This window comes from Eucyclogobius newberryi, unplaced genomic scaffold (assembly GCF_026437365.1).
Source record: "Eucyclogobius newberryi isolate DKJ021-1_F unplaced genomic scaffold, fEucNew1.0.hap1 SCAF_17, whole genome shotgun sequence".
Lineage (NCBI taxonomy): Eukaryota > Metazoa > Chordata > Actinopteri > Gobiiformes > Gobiidae > Eucyclogobius > Eucyclogobius newberryi.
In genome coordinates this window covers 23,919,092-23,944,396 of record NW_027315801.1, presented here as the reverse complement: position 1 = coordinate 23,944,396, position 25,305 = coordinate 23,919,092, and the positions used below count along the sequence as shown (strand labels likewise).

Below are 25,305 nucleotides of genomic sequence, written 5' to 3'. Positions count from 1 at the left end.
CATTTTATTCATTTTATTCATTTATTTTTATCTTTATTATTTTTCCCCTCCATCCCTTTTTGGGAAATGGAAGGTTTTGTCTATAGGAGTTTTTGTGATTGTTATTGTTATGTTTCTATTAAGAGTGTTTTTCAAACTTCCTATAAGTGATCTATCCTTTTCCTCTGTATCTACCTGCGTTGCAACAATGAAATTTCCCCATGTGTGGACAATAAAGGATTATCTTATCTTATCTTATTATTGCCAGACTCGTTCGGTGCGTTTATGCCATCAAATCTCACGTGGCAACACTAGCATTTTGGTGGCAAGCTAGCATTGTTTATTTTCCCATGGTGATTCCCTCTGCAGCCAGTAGGTTGGTGTGTAACACAAATCCTGATGAAGGAATGCCTCACATGTGTAAAGTAATGTGTGCTTTTCGAAAATACATTATTTATTCCTAAAACATGTGATGCTAAAGCAAAGGAGCATGTTTAAAGCCTAATATTTTTTTTTTTAAAATGCATAAATGTGTCCAGTAAATACTCTCTCCAAGAATCTCTCCATTGTTGTCAAAATAGCACCATCCAAGATTTTTTTTTTTTTTTTTAAATAGACAGTTTTTGTAGAAAATTTGAACTGAATTGTTGCTCCCCTGAGGAATGGTCACTTTGCCATAAAGAAAATGAGAACGAAGTTACCTAATGTTTTTCCCTACACTACTTTCAGTGTGGTTTCCATGAGCACACTCTCTCTCTCATCTCCATTCTCATCCTGCACCGTGCTCCCCCAGTCTTCCTGTGGCATACTGCAAATGCTCATAATGTTATCCTCGATTGATACATCAAAGAGAAACCAACAACTAAAGCTGGTCTATTTACAAATCTATGGCTGTGCAACATAGTCTCCTACATCATCATTATGCTACAGTCTAGAAACAAAAAGCACCCTATCCAGCCAGATTTTCAAAGATGCTGTGCCTCCACAAACTCTTCTGAAATGCAGACAACAAACCAATGCAAACCAGGCTTCTGCTAAAATTTGAACTGACTTAACCCTGTTGCACACAACTTGAAGCCTGGACCGTTCTTCTATCTTTCCCCATCTTTAGATTCATTCAAACACGTGGCCTTCAGTGAGAGAAACCTTGATTATTCAAAGCACTAAAGGCAGCCCCACTCTTAAAGTTAACTGAGCTAATTGCATCTGTTTGTGTCCAAAAGCAAGCAAAATGCTCAATTCTTTTTATCCACGTGGCTAATTAGCTTCTTTCTTGCGGCAGTTCTCTGTAGAGATTTTAATTATGATTTGGCATCAGCTGGCGTTTGTGGGATGAAATGGCTATTGTTGATCAAGGCTGCATTGGAAGGAGCTGGAGATGGAAGACTGATACAAGCTACCGGTCAAAATAAAGCGCGGCGCTAGTGGTCATTGTCATTCAGTGGGTGTTCTTGATACACGCTGCACAAAGAGGGACCAAAACAAGTCAGAAGACACAACACTTTTCACTGAAATGACTGCTTGCCTGGTGCCATGGCTGGTTGATGTAATAATGAAGTGCGGGCGGGCGCTGAAAGCTTTTTCATTTATGGCTCCGAGAGAAGAATTTGTGCTTTTTATCTCCTGGAAGAGAAATCCTCTGATGCACCCAGAGTGATGGGCTTTCTGGCAGGAACTAAATATTGAAACAACTATGTGTAGAGAGTAGAATAGAAAAATGCTTGAATTGTGTGGTGTCTGCCGTGCAATGAGGTGCAAGTAATAGAGATGAAAATGTTCCTTTAAAGGGATTCTGAGAGAGAAACAGGGCATCGCACTGTGCTGGTATTTATATAGAAAATACATAACAATGGGCCCTGTGCAAGTCGTGTATTTATTCTTCTTTATTTGTTTTATCATTTCAGATCTCTACTCTAGTACTTCATGATGAAAACTGTTCAGTGGGATCAAATATGTAAACTTAAATCTATGTTTTCTTAGCATATTTTTCATTTTATTTCTTAGTTTATTTATTTTCTGCTACTTAAGGTTATTAATGTAATTTTGTTTCTTTTGTTTTGTCTTATTTATTGTAATTGAATGTTTCTCCTCTGTGGTTGGATGCATCAGCGGTGGAGACAAGAGGAAGTACAGGACCGTTGTGGACACATTTGAACAAGAAGAACCACCTTCAGCTCAACGTAATGAAGACTAAGGAACTGGTGGTGAACCTGAGATGGTGGACAAGTACTTGAGGTGTATTTGAACTGGACGGGAGCAAGAACGTGGACAAGAAATGCCAGAACCGTCTCTACTTTCTCTATTTTTGACATCTGCAGGACGATGCTCAGGATGTTCTATGAGTCCATTGTGGCCCCTCACGTGCGCTGAGGTCTGCGTGAGGGACCACAATGGACCTGAGAAGATCATCGAGAAGGCTGGACATGTTGTGGAGGAGGAGCTGGACTCTCTGTCATGTCAGGTGGATGTTGTCAAAATTCTACTGTTCTGGACTTTCCCTCCCGCCCACTCTACAAATTGCTCGTCAGCTGAAAGAGCCTGTTCAGCAATAAGGGGGATTTATTGTATTTACTGATATTTAAATGAGTTTCTTATTTGAAGTCGTTCTTATTTTCCATTTTCTGCTGGTCGGTTGCGTGTCTCTGATTCTGTTGCTTGTTTATTGGCTCGAGCCATTCCATGGAATGGACACGCCCTCAAAAAAGGCTTAATTCCCAACGCACGCCTAATGGAATTGATCTACGGAGCTCATATTCCACTCACTAATGCGTTTTTACGGTCTGATTAGAAATTATTAATACCCATGTAACACATTTACTCTATAGCGCCCCCTACCCATTGTGTGGATATGGATTATATTCTCCTCGAGACGCCATGAAAAAAGTGCATTACAGATGTTTGTGTTTTTTCACAATTGGCCAGCAGAGGCGCAATGAATGCCTTCACTTCCTCTTCCTCTTTTGGGACATTTCCTCCCGTGCCGTGGTCTTAGCATTAGCATTAGCATTAGAATTATTATTCTTTAGGCTTTATTCTTTAGACTTAATTATTTAGACTTTATTCTTTAGACTTTATTCTTTAGACTTAATTATTTTTACTTTATTCTTTCTGCCACAACTCGTATTTTTGACCCCTGAACATCAATGAAAAGTCGTGGGTCACCGAGGCTCTCTCTCTTTTTCCCTGCTCAGGTCTGCGTTCAGCACGATCTTGCAATTTGTCAGGACAAACTACTATTTGAATCGCAAACTATGCAATCAACAACGGTGAATTACTGAGCTTCATTTGGTATACCGCAAAATGCAGCAGAAAACATGGACGGGCGGGAAGGCGGTCGCGCGGGAGGCGAGAGCCATCATCGCTGCTACCGCTGCTTTAATTTTAGTTTTATCGTCTTTTGTTTGTCCATTTTTATTTCAGTATCTATTCTGTTAAAAATGTAGCTTGAATCTAAAAATAAAAAACAATCAAAAAATGGATCACGCGCGAAAATGTATTAATTGTGAGATTGTATTAGGTGTCTATCGCCCCCTGCTGATAATAGTATGTATAGAACATGTTGAAACAGGTAATTAGCAGCGCCACAATTAGCTTATACACTTCTTCCATCCAAGAATTACAAGGTCGATCATCTGAAATGTGGTGGGCTACAAAAAGCAGCGTATCATTATTCTATGTACGTATAATAACACGTAATATTACAGTCATCCATTAGGGCTTTGCTATTCAAACGCTTTTAGTAGAGTTCAAAATCCAATGCTAAATGTACTTGGATTAGCCGTCACTCAATTTGATCAGTGCCAATTTGATCTCATGAATAGCGGCAGATGTGGATGACTCAGACTGCTCTGTGAGACTGCTGCCTGAGATGACATGGAGTTAGCGGAAATGCACATATTCACATGCACACATCCCGAAATCTGATCAGTGCGGTATCGTCTGCGTAACCACATCCTGAACCTCCGCGTGGACCCGGGGAACCCAACACCGCACAACCCTATATGAAAAGGCCCTGGTCATCACAAGTATGAGCAGGAATATCAACATTTAATATGCTCAAGGGGACGGCAGAGGTCAGAGAGAGATAGAGCGGATACGTATGTTACAACGAGGAAAGACAATTATTGCGTACTATTTATTTCACTCTGATGCTCTCAACCGTCTTAATATGCAAAAGAAACTTTAATGAGCATTTTACCATTGTTATAACTGTGTTTCCTCGTCATTAGTTTTCTCAAAGTTGGATTTGCATGTTTGAGTAATCCTGTTTTGTCCTGCAACTGAGGCTCAGTTTATTCCTGTTTTCACCTCCCCCCTGTCCCCGCCCACATCCCCGTACCAGTACTTGGTGGATCATTTGAAAAATTAAGTGATACATGTTGGGATCTAGAATTTCACGTAGCCGCTTCAAAATAAAAACGTACGTGACAATCCGCTGCTCGTGAGTGACATGTCGCTGGAGGCGGGGCTAATCACTCTGCAGTTTTGAACAGGAAGTCAATAGAACAGTTTCTATTACCGAGCCAATTTAAATCGATATTACGTTTTATTAACAAAATGTAAAATGATTATCTACTTATGCTAGGGCTAAATACTATGCACTGGTGAAAAAAGTATAAGCAAATAGTAAACTACTTTATTTTCACATTCTGTTGAAAGCCTTTAATCTTTACTCGCTCTGTTGGTGGAGTTGTTTACCCATTAATTGTGTTTCATTCCTGTTGTTGTGTCCTTTGGCAAGACTTCACCCTTCTTTTGAATTCAACTGAAAAATGAACTGTGCTTATTTTTTAAGATTGATGGAAAAAAACACACACAAAAAACTCTTGTTGAAAGACTCAGAAATGGTATGTGTATGAGGTTGGCTTATTATTGAAATAAGAGTTGTGCAAGCAGTGGGGACACAATGGTCACAAAAACAGCTTTTAAGAAAGGAACATGAAAATAGAGGTTACAGAGGTTCTTTTTAGTTACTTTGTTATTTTATATAAAGACGGTTTCTTTCTTTCTTTACTTGACCGGTTGTAACAGTGTTGCCTGCTCAGGACGCATGATGCAAATGTAGGCTATTGCAATTGGGTCAACTGTCAACCTTTGGCTACAGATGTGCGGGAAAGAGCACTGCTTGCATTGACAGGTATGCCAGATGCCCTTCCGCAGGCGCAGCTCAAAATAATATTCGGTATGAAACAATGTTACTGAGAAAAGTAAAACCGCCCACGTCAGTCATCAAAAATGGCAAGATTACAATTTCATTTATTCCTTTTTTGTTAAATAAATAACTGGATTTGATTAAATGGAATCACCATAGTCTATTAAAGTCCAAAAATAAACATGTTTCTTATTTTATTGCACTGAAAAAATGTTGTTGTTCCTTTGGCTAGAATATTTCTCTATGTGCTGTTGCTTCAAGTATTGTGATATTTATTGATGTCTTTCTTTTTTTGCAACTTTTTTTCTTGTAGCATTAAAAGCCCTTAAAGGACACATACTGAAAAAAAACTAAACATTTTTTAAAACAATGTTAGATTATTGTTACCTCATCAAAAACAACCCTGTAGTTGCAATTCATTACCCCTTTGAGCCTAAAAAATACTCTTCACTCCAAATATCCCAGTTTTGTGACCTCATAGACAAAGGTAGAGCTCAGAGATCTTTTTTAAGTCTATAATTCTTTGTCAGACGGCGATCTGTGCATTTCTGCCGTCAAATCATGTTAATTAGCTGTATGCTATCGATTTAGCTAGGCTTGTTTATCTCCCCATTGTAATTCCCTTTGCAACCAGTAGATGGGGTTCTAACACCAATCCTGATGAGTGATCGGTCACATACATAGGGTAAAGTATGCTTTCAGTTGATACATTATATTAAAGCATGAGATGTCAACATAAAGGTACTCAAGAGCATGTTTAAAGGCCTATAACAACACAAATAATGCATGTGGCGCATTCGTTTTTACAATTTTTTCACACAGTTTGCAGTTTAATTTACAACCAACATTCACAACCACATAAAGCCCACATCTGTTTTGTCCTACTATGGTGATGCTTCAGTACAGGACAAGGGCAATGCAGTTAAGAGGCCATTTGTCAACTTTCATCGTAGTTGACCTTCAGTTTGGAACACCACTGACACGTCGCATTCACACTAACGTTAATATGCACGGGAGGGGCTATGACATTTATATATATACATATACATACAAGCATACATTAAACCGCCCACACAACATCGCCAGTGAGGCCTCCACGTGCATCATGGGAGACGGGTGTAATCCATCATCTGGCAGCTGTGTGTAAACGCTGCACACGTCACTGCTGAGACAAGCTCCATTCTGTCAGTGGTGAGGGGACAGAGACTCCAGTAATAGAGTTTATTTAAGTGTTGGTTTTGTCATGATGGAGGTTAATCCAAATTCAAATTTTTTACAAACAGAACAGAAGTGCTGCAAAGGGGCAAAAAGGGACTTTTAAAGCAATTGAGCTTCAATGGACTGATACAAATGGTATGAATTCTTGCTGTATGCTTGTCTCTCTGGCCATAAAGCATTTGTGACATAGAACTGCAATAAAATCAAGTACTGTAATAATCAGAATGAATCTGTTGAAAGTGAGGACACAGAAGAGCTACTTGACTTAAAGATGATTTATATCAGTGGGGGCAGAGTAAAGAAAGAACCTAAATGTGCTTAACCCTGATGCTTAAACTCGAGGTATCTAGGAATTGTATGGTGAAGGATAAGGGGGAGGAGCTTGAGGTGAGGCCTCAGAAGGAGCACTTATAATAACCAAGCACATAATGTATGCTTAAAGTTATTATTTTTTGTAGAAGTACTTGTCAATGTGTAAATAACAAACCACTTTTTCTTGCCTGAGATCCAGAAAACATACTTCTTCAATTCTTTACGAAGAGCCTAGTCACCATGTCCCCTGTCGCGCCTGGAGCAAAACTCAGACAGAACCATGAAATCAGTTTTGTTTCATTTCAGTACTGCATGTGAAACAAAACAGCTCATAGGTCATCCATCATTTAGAGCAAAATCGAACTCCTCTCACCTCAGACAAACAGAGATTTGTGCTTCGTTCACTGATTCAGCATAAATCTGCAATGTTTTTCAGCCCCTGGGATATATTTTCCCCTTTCTTTTTGCCATGTTTGTTTGGATACATACAGTAAATATACAGTAAATACAGTAAATATAAGGAATCTATCAGAAACTATCTACTCCCATATGACATCTTTGATTTTGTTTTTGTGGTTTTAGGGTTTGGCTAATCCACCTGTCAATCACAGCCATTTGAACTCGCAGAGATGAATCCAGGCACCAGACTGATTTCCATCTGTAAAAAAAAAAAAAAAATACATACATAATTTTACATGCCAGGCAACCTTCTTCCCACCAGGCCTGAGTCTACAAAGGGATAAAGGGTGCAAAAAAACTCATTTGAAAGTGTTAAGATAAGATAAGATCTTCTATAAACAAAACCTCCCATTACCCAACAAGGGATGGAGGGGAAAAATAATAAAGATACAAATAAATAAATAAATAAATACCATTGCATGTGATCACGACAGTAGTTGCACATGAATATGTGTCACGACGGCACATGGATTGCACATGAATTTCACAGTAATTGCACATGAATCACGAGAGTAATTGCACATAAGTTGGACCCTCAGTTAGTTTCGTCTGGACCAGGGCCTGCTTCACAACATGACATGGTGATATACATTCATTTCCATGGATTAATAAATAAAAAAAAAAAATAGAGCAGCTAGATGTGAATGCTTTTTCTAGTTGAGTCATATAAAAATCAAATCCGTAACATCATTTTACCCCTTTTTTGTTGGTCATATGCTTTATTAGACAGGCTATAAAGTGCGTGGTGAAATGGGGATACGATGGGGGAATGACATGCAGTAAAGCAGTGGTGGGCCGTGGGTCTGGGGCTTGGGCCTTCAATGAGGTCATACACAACCCCACTCGAATAAATCCACCTCTTATTACCATCATATTACCATCATTATGATGCCATGGCTCTAGACGTTTAAACAGGCGTTGCTTTACCTTGTCCGCGCTCGTTCTTCGCGCGTTCTGTGTGCCGTTCTCCGTGCCCTGCCGTTGTCCGCGCGTTCTCTGCGCGTTTTCCGCGCGTGGTCTGTGCCTCGCACGCGTGTTGTCAACGCGTTTTCAACACGTCGCCTGTAACAGGCTTTGCAGCGTCGGCGTAGGACGACCTCTTCTTACAATGTCTAACTTTTCCTGAAAAGTTCGTCTTGAGAAAGCCGTTATAATCATATCCTCGACTAAATCGATATATTGTCCTCTTTCCACCATTGTGGGTTGAAAAAACAGCTTAGTAGTACAGGATTGACAAATTGACGAATGAGAGATTACACCGAAATATTAGTAGTACAGGATTAATGTGTCTGTCAAATGCAGTTTCCTCCATCAGAGTTTGTGAGGTTCCGCATAGCCCCGCCCATAAAACCTGCTTCTTAATATTGGTGATCCAATCAAAAGACGTGCACGTGATGCACCTGCTGCTGGCTCCTGAGCAACAGCAGTAGACGTACAAGAGCCAACTCTGAAGCTGATTGGTTGACACATAATTTTCATTTCCATTTACTATAAGCTACAAGCACCAGCTCTGTTGAAGTCTGAAGGCCTCGGCAGATTTTAGATCCCTGGCAACACATGACGGCTGAATATGATTGGATAAAAGATCTAACTTAAAGACCAGCCCTCCACATCTCAACCTGGGGCAGAAGCAGTGCAACAAGAGGAAAGCCATGAAATGAAGAGTATAACTTTTAGTCTGTGAATATGATTTAAAAATATAATAATATTTTTAAATCATATTCTGATTATGTTTAGGCTATCAGAGAAGGCCTTGCTGGTCCTGACGGCCCCCCACTGCAGTAAAGTGAGAGCAGGATCCGAACCCCCGACAGTGCGGCCCGCGCCTCCTTTACCGTTTACCTTTCTCCAAAACTCATGTTCAACTGATTGGAACCTGATCTGAAATATATAATATTATTATTTTATTTTATCTTGTGTGTTTTTAAACTTCCTATAAGTTATCTGTCCTTTCCCTATGTATCTACTTGCGTTGTAACACCAAAATGTCCCCATGTGTGGACAGTAGAGGCATAATCTTATCTTATATCCACGCCAACTCCAGCGCGTCATCTTCAACCCGCTCAGTGAAAACATTGAATCGGTCGCGAAGGCCACGGCTGCGGCGGATGATTCACCCTCGAAAACCTTCCGCACAACAGAACAGCCACAACTCCAGCCAGAACTCCCGCACATCACCGGGTCCAATGCTGCCACCTATGCACGGGCGTCAGACGCGCGCAGGCCGTGGCGCGCGTCGGCAGGCAGGGGGCGCACGTCCGTCAGCTACAGCGCGCATCAGGTCTCTCTCCCCGGCTCTCCCTCGCCTCTCGGAGCCTGTCTGCGCCCCTCTCTCCCCCTCTCTCCCCCTCTCTCTCTCTCCAGCGGGAGATGCCGGAGTGAAGCGCAGCCCGCGTCTCATTCATGCCTCGCGCTGATCCCTGGTGCGCACAGATCCACACCGCTCCGTTTGGGAAACAAAAAAAACACACACAAAAAAAAGAGCGTTTCACCGTTCGCGCTCCGTCTCTCGTCACTGAAACCGCGCTCTTGGAATGGACTTGTATTCTTCTACTGCAACTATTTCCCTCTGAATCTTTCTCCCGCACGCACCATGCCAAGCCGGATTGCTCTGAAGGACGCTCGTGCGAGTAAGTAAAGTTTGCGCATCTCGGAGCGATTTTTGGGGCGCATCACGCGTGTCCGTCCCGGTGCGGGTAAAAGCTGTGTGCACTGCGGGGTTGGGGAAGGTACGGGATCCGCCGCTGCCGTGTCGCGTTGGGAAACCTGGCTTTGCACATTATAGACAAGAAGCCTGGCTGGAACCGGGACCGGGATTGATCGCGCTCCCAACTTCAAAAAACCGTTAGATTTCGCAGTGCGCTCCCCGTGTGCGCCCTTCCCCGTCGCGCGCGCGCTCATTTTGCGGGGTTTTAACGCGTCTCCAGAGCCGCTCGTGTTTGTTGTGGAATGCTGCCTTCAGACTCGTGTGATGCCGCAGAGGCTCAGACTTGGAGGGAGTAACGAGCTGGGAGGTAATTGCGTGTGTGCTTCTTATTAAATGTGGCGTAATTTTGACGTTGACACTCGTTACGATGAAGTGTGAAAGTTTAGTTTGCAGCACAATGCGTTTGCTGTTTAGTTGTTGTTGGGAGTCAGTGGTGTGACCAACGTAGCTTTTTTTTATTTTTTTTTATACCCATCAATATACGGTATACATACATTTATTTATTTTTGCCATTATTTAAAGTATGAATTTGAGCAATTTGCGGTGATGAAAAGCTCACCTTCTTTGTCGAGGTGATGTTGGGCGGATGCAGGGATGGAGTGCATGCTTTGTGGAGAGTGGAGGACCTGTGTATGTATGTATGAACACAGGTAAAAAAAAAAAAAAAAAAAAAATATATATATATATATATATATATATATATATATATATATATATATATCATAGGGTGCTGCTAGATATAGTGTTCAGCCAAACTCATTTATTGGAACACATCATTTATCAAGTAAATGGATCGTCCAATCAAACATTTTCATCGCAGCTATGTCTTTTATGCCCATTTTCAGATCTTCCATTGCTTTTTTATTGCTGGTTTGATTTTGCACGCCATCAATTTGCATTTATGAGGAAATATGTCATTAACCAAAGCGGAGGGCAGATACAAATGAGCGTTAGTTGCACGACATTAGTGAACAAAGCTAAGTTATTTTGCCTAATAAGAACAAATCATTCACTTTTGCCTCTTTTGCCTTTGCATCTTTTTTTTAAACAATGCTCTCCAACTGGCAGTGAACATCCTTCTCGCTCGAATTGTCCGCGCTGTGTTTTCTGCAGCATAATCCTTATAGATGTGGCTGTCACCTGCTGTGGTGTCCTGACCCACAGTTTGGGAAACTCTGCACACCTGCACTCCAGATCTGTCCGGTCTAACCTATAGCAGTGGGAGCTCTGAGCAGCGGTTATATACTGCCGGGAGCGGGCAGTTTGTGCTGCTCCTGCAGCGAGCCAGATAGAGTCGGGACATATTTCTCATTCCATACATATGGCTGTAGCACTCCTCAGACCGTGGATACAAGTGCACGTCTTCACTTTGGACGTGTAGTTGGTCTTCTTTAGGGTTCGCACGGAGAAAGTATCGGGATATGTTGCTTATTTAACACATTATGCCATTACAAGTCGCATGAGCTACACGGAATTTGTCTGAATATGGCTTAGCGAAGTCGAGAAATCTAGTTTGTACTGGGCGATATTGACAAAAATGCACATCTTTATTTTGTCATTTAAAAAAAAAAAGAGATCTTTACAGTCAATATTTCAACATTGAATAAGGAATGTGATAAAATGCAACCGTAAACGTTTTGGTTTAGGTTCAAGTATCACACAAAAAAAAACAACCCTCAGTATTCCAAACCAACATTTGCGATATTATGCATTTTTCGATACTTCTTCCGCCTCTGATTTATACTTGTCTATTGTCTTCTGTTTGCAGCACGCAACGTGGAAATATTCCAGTTCATCGATACTGTTTATAGTGTTGATTTTTGGCAGCTGACAATAGGTTTGGCCATGGTTCTGGTGCACTTAGCAACAAACTGAAATGTGTAATTGGCAGTTGACATACCTGCTTTTCTCCAGATCTTATTTGACTTTGACCCAGTCCCTCCATAACTGTTGGAAGAAACTTTTCTAATTCTAAGTGTCTCTTTTTGTCTTGTCTGTTCCCCATTGCCAATTGACATATCTTCTTGAATTTCTCCTAAAAGTCTTTACATTGACCCATTTCAATCCACTGCCTTCATTCCCCTGAGGCCTTTACTGCGATGGTTTGTCCAAGTATGATGTATTTTGATGCTCACTAGCCGCCCACGTCCTCTTGCGTAAACACACACACACAGTTACTCAGTTGTCGTTTTGGAGTGGCATCAACGCGCGCGTTTCGTGTCACCTTATGAATTTTTGACTGGCGACGCTGCGTAGGTGAGGCAGGCGGCAGGCGGCGGGCTCCGAGCCACCGCTTCCACTGCCAACTCAACGGAGGAGAGAGGGGGAGATCCGGCGGAACGATGGGAGAAAGGGAGGGTTTTGGGGGGAGCGCTTCAACCCTCTCCTCTCGTGCCTGCGTACTAGCCGTGATGAGGATGATGAAGATGAAGGGGCATCGGGGGGGTCCTCAGAGACATCTCCCGAGCGTGATGGGCGGCTGGTGGGAGCAGATAAGAGTGCGCACCTGTGGGTGAAGGGATGAAGCGTGACATTCGACCCGACTGCTGTGTACGCCGCTGTTTGTAAAAGCAACATGAGTCATTTATGCCGCTTCTCCTTCTTTCTTTCTTTCTTTCTTTCTTTCTTTCTTTCTTTCCTTCTTTCTCTCCTCCCTTCCTTCCTTGCATGATTGGCTCTTTGCTCGCTGCCAGCAGGTCTCATTGTGCCGGCGTCTTGCTGTTCAGGCCGATGCGCGACGCAAGTGAATCGGTGGATGTAAATTGCCACCTGTAAATGAAGGGGAGTCTTTAAACTGTTGTATAAATGCGTTTGAAAGACAGATTATGCGTTTAACTGCTACGGTAGGATCTATGACACACATATATTTGGACATTTTAAACAGCAAACAAATATGATCACGGTTTAAGACGAAAAAGTGATGTAAAAAGTGTGATTTTTTTGGAGTTTTTTTTTAGCAATTGCGGAGAAGGAGAAATAGATATTTACTCAAACACGTACAAATCACTTGAAATACAACTTTGAGTGTGTAAATGAGACGAGAAAACAATTATAACACGGTGAGACCTTTTAAAAGCCAATCAGCCAAACATATCTCAAATAAGATTCCAATAAGCGGACGGATACATCTTAACAATTGTGTTTGTCTTCTTCCTCTTGAAAACAATTTATGTCCTGTTCTACACTAATCCCCACATCTTAGTTAGCTGCATTCATCTCATTTGCTGCCGTGTACAAGTCGTAGGAAAGGTATTTGAACAATGTTAGTTTTGATTGGATTGGTGCACAGAAAAGGCTTATGGCATTTGGCTCAACATATGACATTGTTTTATCGAGTCGGATAATTCTCTGGAAGCTGGAAAGGAGAAGCCAAAAGAGATGACGTGTTTTCGTGCTCCGATGCCACCCACAAAGCCCTCGTGGGAAACACTGCTATCTCTCTTGGCACCTTCCTTTCTCTTTCTGCAGTCCAGGCTTCCTCGCTTTGTCTCGTCTTCACTTCAAGACTTATGCTCCTGGTATATTGCTTCCTTCCTTTATAATAATCATCCTTGTTTATTTGCCTCGTGTTGGATTTTGCTTTCTTCGCGTTTCTGTTTCCTTTCTCACACGGTTCGAACTTCAAATAGGCATTTGTGTCTCTATTCTTATTCTTGAGTTATTTTGTTAATCGAAGGGGTCTTTGTGGTCAGTGATAGAATGTGTTCTCCAGGTCTCCAAGTGGGAATGGCAAGAATATTAGGCGTTCTTTTCTCATTATGAGTTCTAAAATGTGGCGTTTTTCTCCCGATCGCACCTTTTTTGACATCAAAGTAGAGCAATAAGACACTGTCAGTCGCTTCTTTTCCTATTAATGGACTAAACCAACTCTCCTTTGGTCATCCTCTGTCAGTGTGACTAAATATGTACAGAAATCAGAATACACATTTTGAGTATATTCTGGTACAGTTACTCTTTTCATTTGATGCCATACAAAATACATTTACTTGCCTAAAATGAACCTAATACATTGCAGTATTTGAAAATGCAATTTAGGCTTCAAAGGATATAGGATTAGGGAGTAAAATAAAAAAAAAAACATTGCGCTCGTGTGATTTTTCCTTCTCTAATCAGCAATAAATACATGCATAATAAACAGAGAAACAAACATGCTTTTAATCATGTCGTGCGCTGTCTACACTCTAATATAATCCAATTTAAAGTACTCAGAACTGAATATTTCACAAAAAAACAATCACAGTGAAATATGAAATCTGTCAAAAGATGCAGATACATTATTTACCTCTAAATGGCAGTATAAAGATAGCGACTTGGGATTAAATCAAAAATAGTGACCCACATTTCTCATTCTTAGAAGATCGCGACACTAAACCCACACATACTCCCTCCACATATAATATCCAGGCCACGTACACAGCCACACAATACAGTCGAGAATATACGTCCCGCTGACGCAACGGCATTCAAAACGTTTTAAAATGACCCCCTTTGCCAGATGCAGAGGCCCTGTTATGGGCAGATGACACGTTCCTTGTGCTGGCGCTAGCTGCTGCGCGCTGATAAGACGCCGCTACCTCCGTCCTGGCTCCCTGCGTGACACGAGAACTGACTGCGCTCTTCAGGGAAAACGCGCCACTTGTTTTTGAACGGTCGAGTGAGTCAGAAAGCTCCGCTCCGTGTTCTGTCCTCATTACCCAGTTTATTCTGAGAGCGCTGTATTATTAATATGTGTTTTTTAGACGATCGGCGCTTCATGTTCTTCCGTGGAGACGCTCCTCTTTGGGTGTGATTGACGAGCTGGGGGCTTCGCTCACGCGGTGGGGGGAAAATCCGACATGTCGCTTTGGATGTGGAGTTGGTGTTTGTTGGCTTGGGAGTGTGTCACAGCTCGTGGCGGTTTTTCCATAGGCGCCACTGCGGCATTCACTCCATTGACATCTGCCGTTTGTGAAGTATGCCATGGTTTTCGCTCGTCTAAATATGGCTGTTATTTCATTTATTGCTTTGTGTTTTGCAAATCGTGTGTGAGTTTGCCCCACAAGCTGATCCATCCTTACAACAACAACAACAACAACAACAACAACAACAACAACAACAACAACAACAACAACAACAACAACAACGCACTCTTTCATTTAGTGGTGGGTGATGCAGCTTTTGAAAGTGAATCAATTAATCGCAACTAATCGATTATGGAGATAATCGTCAACTTTTTTTGTAGTTGAATAATCGTTAACTTGTCCATACAAAGGTTCCAAAACATGACATGAGCTGAGAAAATATGTTTTATGACTGAAATTGAGTGGTAATTCCACGAAAAAGATGTGGAAGTTGTGTACATTTAGTGTATTTGATGAAAACTCTCAAATGCGCTGCACCAGGATCTTCACTTCAGATTCATATGGGTCAAATTTAGTAAAAGTTTTTTCATCATGTGGCTTTTTCTTTTTAAACAGTGTCTGTATGTGAGTGAATGCACCTGCCAGTGTGTGTGCTTACAGAAGTATACATGCCACCCATACCCAGGCACCCACGCCAACATGTGCCTGATATTAAAAAACACTGGGCTGTCATTTTCAACACAAAATAATAGTACTTTTTATATACTATTCTTTCATACTTTCTCTCATTGATAAAGTTCAGACCAATTTTATACCGTTTTGTGGAAGACGCACATGTTTCTGTTTTTTTTATTTTCCATTTAAATTCTATAAATGATTTAAAAAAAAAAAAATAGATGTTATTATATATGAGCAAAATTATGATATCAATATACATATTGACCAGCTTTACTTCCATTGTGTCCTTGGGCAAGACAATGTGTTTCTGTGTGATTGTAACTGTAGAAGATTACATTGGCACAGTATTGGGTGCGTTGCCATCTGTCTGCCTCAGGGCGACTGCGGCTACAGCATCCTTTTTCATGTTTCTATTTTGTCAATACCAGTAGTAACAAAAAGGAAGTGATATATGCATGGTTTGAATCACTCTTGGAACAAATATACAGTATGTAACATGCATACTTCAAATTCTGTGACACATTAGTAGAATTAGCTCAAAACAACAAAAATGAAAGCGCAATATTGGAGTGAGTTGAGCGCCGCAGACCCATCTCAACTGAAAACTGCCATTAATAAATAACAGCTCTGGCACTGTAGCAATAGAACTGCTATAAACATGATTTGTACTGCAATTCTGGGTCCTTCACTCTCACAAAGTCTCCGAAAAGGCCATCAGACGTCCATAGGAAATGAAAGGATTTAAGAGTCTTTGTGCTCGTACCCGGTGCCCCAGGAGCTTAGGTGTTATGGTTTACAACTATTGTAACTTTCCACCTTTGGCGTGGAGCGGGATAATGTCCTGGTGCATATGTGATTAGCTTGTGTATGATGTGAATAAACTGGCTGAATGTGTGTTCATGTGGTCGTAGGGAATGGCAAAAGTGGTCAAAATCGCCAATTTATTCACAAAATGGGACAAAGCCTGAGATTGTGGAGGATTTGTGTATTTTTGGATCACTTGTTCAGTTCAAAAACAAGTTTAATTCAGTATCTGTTTAGTGCCCACTAGGGTCCCGGAAAAACAAAAATTAATTTATACTAGACACTGTAGAGACAAGAAACTCATTTGACCAGCTTTTGACACTGAAAAATGTAGAAATAGAACAAATTTAGACACTTTCTTCATCAGAACAAGTGTAAGACTCACAAAACTACTACTATTTTGTGTTGAAAATGACATTCTATTGTATTATATAGCTAGATTGTCATTGCGGCATCAAACGCGGTATCGAGTATCAAGCCTTTTCCCTGTTATAGAAATCGATTTTAAATTGTCAGCACTGTTACACTACACTAAACTGCTCACCTTCGAAACACGGGCTCGTGGTGGTGTGGTCATTGCGTCGGTCGCCTGCCTCCGCGTTTCTGAAATGTCAGTTGAATGGCAGCGGCGTGAGAGATCCAGAGTAAAGTTTGACAGCCACAAGTGACACGTCTAGAGCCACAGTGTCGAGTCGAGATGGCCAGAGCACGAATCACCTCCTCCAGACTTCAAACCCCCCGCTGAGCTTCCCCATCGATTCATGTCTAGTTCCAATGTTCCTAAATTAAGGCCAAAAGTACTTTTCCTACCCCTGAGTAATGACTGCAGTGTTTTTTTTGCGGCTACATCAGCGTCATTAACCCGCATCGATACAGTTGTCTGCCAGAAAAAACCCAGGGTAAAGTCAATCCATGAGGAACTTGCTGCACTCTCGTTTGTGAAGCCAGGTGGAAATGTGGGGAACTTTGTTTGAATTTACAACATGAGTTTCAAAAGTAGTTCTTGCTTTTGTGAAAATGCAGGTCATGGTCTTAATAATAACGAGAGAAGATCTTCCATAAAGGTATTTTTCATAACCAATACCAATTTTCTAGACTTCAGAGCCGCCGATGTCTTGTTATGATGATATACTGTATTGCAAGTGAGTTGAAATGACAATAACTTCAGTCAAAAATACAAATAATAAGAATGAAAAGCGTATAAAGCAATGATTTTTAAACACGGCCCTGTTTTAACCTAAATAAAACTGCAGTACATTTTGAGCCGCGTCCTCTTTGTATAGATGGAAGCTAAAGCTGCTCTAGTGATAGTTAGAGAAGAGAGGAATGAGAGAAGAATTCCTGCTCCATCAGCCAGAGACCGAGCCAATGTTTCAACATCAAAAGCACCACAACCTCAGCCTCCACCAAAGGATTCATCAGCAGCTGCTCCACCACCACCAGCAAAGGATTCAGCTCTAGCTGCTCCACATTCACCTCCACCGCCTCCAGCAAAGGAACAATCTTCAAAGGCCTTGGATCCATCTGTGACAAGCCCAACAACATCCCTGTCATTGCCCCTGCCTTCACACCAGCCCTGGGTTCCCCCTGCAACATCTACTCCCACTAAAGATTCATCATTCTCCTTCTCATCTCCACTCTCACCCATGGGCCTTCCCAGCCATTTTGAAAGTCTGATCAAATCAGGCATTAAGATGGCTCCACTCACGCCCAATATAGCAAGGGCTATGCCAATACTTATCAACTCTTCCCTGCACAAGCCGACTACACCAACAAAAGCCCCACCACCCATCCCCCCTCGCCTCTCACCTGGTCCCAAACTCTCCTTGGCTACAAAAGCCCCACCACCCATCCAACCTCGCCTTTCACCTGGTATCTCCCATAGCTAGGATGCACTGGGTCTCAGCGTTGCCGGGACTTATTGTCACATTAAAAATCAAACCAACCCGGGGCCCTATGTAAAAAGAGCCCCCCCTAGTGCTATTTCTGTAGTCACATCATCACACAGATGGAAAAACAAAATGCGAGTCAGGCCCAATCTGAGAAATGTGATTCATATTCCCTGTGAAAAGATAAAGCCCAGTCTCACTGAAACTAGTCTGAAACTTGCTGTGCTAAATGTCAGATCCTTATGTAACAAATCTCTCTTAATTAATAATTTTATTTCTTCTTATAATCTTGATTTTATGTTTTTACCTGAAACATGGCTTGACAAAAACACAGGAAATGTAGTTCTGATAGAATCTGCTCCACCCAACTTTAGGTTTGAATCTGAAACACGAGAAAACAAAAAAGGGGGTGGAGTCTGTGCTGTCTTTAGAGATGAAATAATTAGCCGCAGGTTGTCTTTTGGGGTGTTTTCATCATTTGAGTATGTATCCTTTAAAATGGAGCTAAAACGGTCTCCATCCATTCTCTTCATTGTTTTATACAAGCCTCCCCAGCACTGCCAAGGTTTTATTGATGATTTTACTGAGATGCTTTCAGTCATATGCACAGACTTTGATGGTTTGGTCATTACAGGTGATTTCAATGTGCATGTTGATAATATTTGTGACAGAAACGCTAAAGAGCTTGATGCTGTCCTTGAAACCTTCAGTCTTACTCAGCATGTGAGAGGCCCCACCCACAGCAAAGGACACACTCTAGATCTCATAATTACAAAGGGGGTAAATATTTCAAATGTTAATGTGATCGATGTTGCTCTGTCTGATCATTTCTGTGTCTTCTTTGACCTGTCTGTTTCTCCCAAACCTCCGGTTGGTCCTGCAGTTGTTCAGAGGAGACACATAAGTGATGGCACAGGTGCACTGTTTATGGAAATGATAAACTTTGAAAATGTCTCATGTTCTAATGTAAATGATTTGTTGAACTCTGTTACATCTAGTGTTTTGAATGTTCTGGACACCATCGCCCCTATAAAGGCTAAAATGGTAAAAAATAAGCAGAAGGCGCCGTGGAGAAATGATGATTCGGCCAGGGCACAGAAAAGGGAGTGCCGCAGGGCCGAACGGAAATGGCGCAAGTCAAAGCTCCAGGTTCAAAAAGAGATTTACAAAGAAAAGCTGAACATGTACAACCTAATCTTATGTAGAACTAGGGAAAGATATTTTTCTGAAATAATTGGAAGCTGCAGTAACAACTCGCGTGTCCTGTTTGCCACAGTAAACAGATTAACAAACCCTCCAGCTCAGCTGCCGTTAGAACTCATTTCCACATCCAAGTGTAATGAGTTTGCATTATTCTTTAATGACAAAGTTCAGGGCATTAAAAATGCTATAAATCCCACAATGCAAAAAATTACCCTAAAACCACCAAGACACTTAGAGCTAACTCACTTTGCACCAGTAACTGATAAAACTGTCCATGAGATCATCACCAGTCTGAGTTCATCTACATGCTGCCTTGATGTGTTACCCACCAGATTTCTAAAGTCTGTGCTGAACAGTTTGTTAGCACCACTCACTCACATAGTTAACATGTCGCTTCAATCTGGAACATTCCCAATGTCTTTGAAAACTGCGGTCATAAAGCCTTTCCTAAAGAAGAGCAGTCTTGATGCCGCAGTACTGAGTCATTACCGGCCCATCTCTAATCTGCCATTTTGGGGCAAAGTCCTTGAAAAGGTTGTTTACCAACAGCTCACAGATTTCCTCTTAATAAACAACTCATTTGATGTTTTTCAGTCAGGTTTTAGACCTCATCACAGCACTGAGACTGCTCTTGTCAAGGTGACAAATGACATCCGCCTGAACACTGACATGGGCAAAGCCTCAGTCTTAATTCTGTTAGATCTGAGTGCTGCTTTTGACACTGTTGATCATGGGATCCTCTTACAGAGACTGGAGGACTGGGTGGGCATCACTGGCACTGCCCTAAACTGGTTAAGGTCCTATCTGGAAGACAGGAAGTACTTTGTTGAAATTGGTAGCTGTGTCTCAGACCACATGACCCTGACCTGTGGAGTGCCCCAAGGGTCAGTCCTGGGTCCTCTTCTGTTCAACCTCTACATGCTGCCGTTAGGTCAGTTGATACTCAGTGAAAATGTGTCCTATCACAATTATGCAGACGACACTCAAATCTATGTTTCACTATCGGCAGGTGACTATGGACCAGTAGATTCACTCTGTCACTGCATCCAACAGATCAGTGTGTGGATGCAAAACAACTTTCTCCAGCTGAACTCAGACAAGACTGAAATAATCGTTTTTGGCCCACAGAAACAAAGAGAAAGTGTTAGCGGTCACCTCCAGAGTCTCGCTCTAAAACCTACAAACCAAATTAGAAATCTGGGGGTAATAATGGACTCAGACTTGAACTTTAATAGCCACGTCAAATCAATAACATCAGCAGCTTTTTACCATCTAAAAAACATTGCCAAAATCAAAAATATAGTGTCAAAACCAGATTTAGAGAGACTTATCCATGCGTTTGTCTCCAGTAGATTAGACTACTGTAACGGCCTGCTCACTGGCCTCTCCAAACGAGCTGTAAAACAGCTGCAGTACATCCAGAACGCTGCTGCTCGGGTCCTGACTAGAACCAGGAAGTATGATCACATTAGTCCTGTTCTCAGGTCTCTGCACTGGCTCCCTGTGGCTCAGAGAATAGACTTTAAAGCAGCTCTGCTTGTGTACAAGTCTCTCCATGGCCTAGCACCAAAGTATATCTTGGATATGTTAGTGCCATATGAACCATCTTGGACTCTGAGGACCTCAGGGACCGGCCTCCTGCTGGTGCCAGAGTCAGGACAAAACATGGGGAATCTGCGTTTCAGTTTTATGCAGCTAAAATCTGGAACAGTCTTCCTGAAGATGTGAGACAGGCTTCTACTCTGACAATGTTCAAATCTAAGCTAAAAACAGTTTTGTTTAGCTGCGCATATGACTGAAAGGATTTTTTCTTTGCACTCTTCTCTTTTGTTTGTGATTTTATTAGTTTAGAAAATCAGTTGGATTGATAATTTTTAATTTAGTTAATTTTATTGTATTTCTGTTTCTGTAATTTCTTTGTGATTTGAATGCATTTTTCCTGCTGTGAAGCACTTTGAATTGCCTTGTGTATGAAATGTGCTCTACAAATAAACTTGCCTTGCCTTGCCTTGCCTAGTGTTCAAACTGTGCTTCTTCTATCTCTTAAGTCAGGGGATGAGGCAATGCAAATATCTGCAAAAAGTGCAACTATCGGCACAGTATATTATCTGTCTATAACAGTCAGGTTTCAACTAAATCTGATCTTACCTATCTGACAATTACCGTATTTTCTAGACTAAAAGTCGCACCGGGGTATAAGTCGCACCAGCCAAAAAATGCACAATAGAGAAGAAGAAAACATGTGTAAGTATAAATGCGGTTGCAAGTGTGAAAATAACAAATAATATCACATATAAGTCGCACCGGAGTATACGTATATAAGTATAAATATTAGTAAAAGCCGAACCACCGGCCAAAACTATGAAAAATGTTACGACTTATAGTCCGAAGAATACGGTATTTTTATATTTCTGATGTTTTTACAGCTAGAAAATACATGTATTCTGTGCGCAACCTCCAACAAAATTCCTCAAAACAAAGTCACATAGTGCACTTTTAAATGTGCACTTTTTACCCGTCAACACACTGTATTCATTTAGCATATTTAATTTTTCTATGCTTAGATTTTGTACATTTCCCCTTTGATATTTGAATATTCGACACCCTCCTCCCGTACCCCACCTGCTCACAGACGCTCTCAACACCTCCCCCCCCATCGCTCACACTCCTAAACAAGACTTCCAAGTGCCGTTTGGATCCGGGACGTTGCTGCGTGTCGGTGGGCGGAGGACTTCTTCTTTTCCCTTTTCGCTTGCGCGCCGGATCACTTTGCAGTTGTTTTGTCAGCAATTAAAAGAATTTTCAGCAACCCCGTTCCTTCTGCTGCCGCACCACCGTTCTGCTTGTGTTCGCTGTCCCAAATGGCCAATTTCTACCTTATGTTCGGCGCTGTCTGAGCAGTTGAGGCAGCGAAATAATTAGAGTGTGTGTGTGTCTGTGTGTGTGTGTTTTCGACCACTATATTCAGATCTGGAGCCTTGGAGCACTGCAGCACAGGCCATTGGACTGAATTTCCTGTATTCATTAGGTCAATAAGAATGGTCTCCCAGTTTTTGCACAAACGCACTCGGACATCCTCCCTTTCCCTCTTGCATAGCTGCACTGTTTATTTTTAGTTAAGCCAAGGTCAAATAATGGCTTGGCTGCTGTTTTTTCCGGACTTCGTTTGAGATAAGCCTTAACTGGTATGGATCGGAATTGCAATGCGGCGTGAGGAGAAATCAAAAGTGCGTTAGAAAGTTTGATTTGTCGACATTTAAAGCGACACATCCTCCCATGAAGCCGCGATGGAAGGGAGAGCGTGTATTTACTGTCACAGATGCGGGCTATTACATCCGAATGGTGATAAATGGTGTTTTGCAACTGTTACAGAGTCAGCAGTTTACGAGGCGGCGCTCTGGATACGGGGATATGATGGGTTAGGCCAGGAATGGGACATAGGATCTCGCATTGTCTCATTTGAAAGTTTAATAATAATGAAATGCATCAGATGAACTGGCTGTATTCGCAGATTTACCTTGGAATAAACGTAACCTCAGCTATGGTTTTGTTTCGAGAACTTGTCACGTGTTCATGGTGCGTTACTAGATGCTTATTGATGATAAAACTAGTGAAATTAGATACTCGTAGAACCAGCTATCAGTAATGAATTTGCACAAATATGACACATTTGGACATTTTTAAGATGTTTTTTAGAATTGTCTTTCGAGCATCAATTCAATTTCCTCTGTAAATAATTCAAAATCAGAAGGAAAATAACTGGTAATGGTGATGGATGCATACTTTTCCTTTTAGAATTGAGATTTTGACACATTTGAAAAGGAAACAAAAAATAAATAAATACGTTTTAACTTTCCACCAGTAATGAAGATGAAAGTCCACAGTTATGCCTTGCATTTTTTTGCAATCTGTTGACATGGTTATGGTGACCACATTTGCTCTCACAGAATCTTCAGTATCACCTTTTCTTCCATTATTCATGCACAGAAGGATGTTAATGTACAGAATTCAACAGTGCTGTCAACATGTGTTGCATGGCCTGTCCATCTTAGGAGCGGGTGCTGTTCACCCTAAGGACCTTTTCTTAGCCAGAGCTCTCTTTCTAGGTCACTTCTGTCCAGAGGCTTTATACCTGCGGTAAAACTCCTCATGCGCTCTAATCGGGCAGCACAAGTTGGGTTAAATGTCTAATTGCAATTATCCTGACAACATTGCAATTGTGATTATATTTGCGATTTATGTTTCAATTGTAAGATTTAGTTCAAAGTTCAAAGGAGAATCAACACAAAACCAAGAATGTTTGTATAAATCTAAAATAAAGGGCTTTTTTTTTCAGAATACGATAGAATAAGTTAAGTTAAATAATTATGAGTTTTTTTATAGGTGCAATTTGAAACAGTCTTCTGAGGCTTGCAGTTCACTCTTTGTATTGCAATGTTTTCAAAGGCCAAATATATTTTACTGCAATCAAAATATTATTCCAGTCCTCTTTGACAAAAATGCGTAGAAGGTTATCTGTGGAAGACAACTAAAATAAATCTGTTTTTGCTTCTGAAGTCGTCATTTTGTTGTTCGTGGAGGAAATTATGAAACTCGGTGCCTCCAAATGTCCAATCCAGTCTAACAACGGCAACATATACATTGAACTTTCCTGGCGTCATTTTTTTCAGTTGCGTTTTTGTATTTCAAACGTGTCTGTCCAGAATGGCTTTATTAACCTTTAGAAAGAGACAATCTCGGTTCGTCTGTATCTTTTATATGGAGCTCTTTAAAACGGTGCGGCTCCACAAGTGCCGTACTTGACACTCGGCTTGCCCGGGGTGGAAGGGTAAAAACGGGGGAAGAATGGGGGATTTGCGCCTTCTAAAGTGGCGAGGGAGAGGGATGAGAGGGGATCAGAGAGGTGCAGCGGAGTAATAGAGCGTATTGTGCGCTATCCTGGGCACGGCGGGGAGGCTGGCGGAGAGGCGACGGGGAACGTAGAGGAGCATGAATGGGGACTAAATTGGAATGGCGCTGGGGTGAAGAGGTCGCACAGGCTGTAATGACGTTTCCGGAGAATCCATCAAAGTTTCAGACAAGTTTAGGTAAACAATTTGGGGGGGGTTGGAGAGGGAGGGTCAAAATGAGTGGCCCTGGCTGTAGCACGGAGGTGAATTACGTGTTTAATTGATCCATGGCTCTGGTCGAAACATATGGTCATGAAGCTGTGTAAATGTTTTTATTTCATACTAAAGCTCATTTGTCAGTGAGAAGTATATTCAAGTCTGGTTTAGTCATTTAATAATACCAGGAAAATGCTAGAAATTCATTTTTTTTAGTGCCGCCTGTTTGTTTGGAGAAAGATGATGTCATATTGTGTAATATTGTGTAATATTGTGTAATATTGTGTAATATTGTGCAAAGCAATAACATCTCCAAGGCTTAAGCTGGTGGTGGACCCTGTTATTCCCCAATTTCAGTCAGTACCAATTTTTTTTTTTTTTTAACTGTATTTTGGATATGTTTTTGACTCTGTATAGTTCAGATAACAATAAAAGACAATCTACAAACTACATCTAATTTGCTATTAATATCTTTTAGTTTTTAAACATGTTAAATATGAGTTAAACTTTGCACCACATTTAACGGTTCTTGAATCTAAGTAAATAGATCATTGCAGAGAAATGTGGAGGCCGACTTCACCGTAACATTTAATGTGTTTGGTCATTACGTCAGGTACAATATTTGAACTTTATCGACAAGAAAGGTTATGAAACTGTCTTTGCAAACTCTATTGACTTATGACGAACTAAGGCTACAACTGACAGGGACCATTTTCTGCTTTAAACAAGCCAACGACAAACATGATGGACGCAAATTTGATAAATTACCTCAATTGGGGAGGGACCAACCTCCCCATTAGAAAAGTCACATAGTTAAAAACATAATGGTCCATAGAGGCTTTTCTATACACAACTTTCTCTGTAAACTACTTTGATATCAGGAAGAAGAATATATCCAGGGTAAATAAAAGGTTAGTGCTGACAGTGAATGAGTTAGAGAAAATAAAGATGAAATAAC

At 41.2% G+C, this 25,305-nt stretch overlaps 1 protein-coding gene across 2 annotated transcripts in view; it reads left to right on the top strand.

The window, feature by feature from the left end:
* Window positions 1-9,567: 9,567 nt before the first annotated feature.
* The window catches only part of plxna1a (plexin A1a), a 354,584-nt gene continuing 338,846 nt past the window's right edge, over window positions 9,568-25,305 (top strand). Inside the window, exon 1 of one of the 2 annotated variants that reach the window (XM_072449536.1) lies at window positions 9,568-9,750. The gene's annotated coding sequence lies outside the window, so the exon portion shown is untranslated. The remainder of the gene's footprint in view (window positions 9,751-25,305) is intronic. The other variant, XM_072449538.1, reaches the window with a different exon arrangement.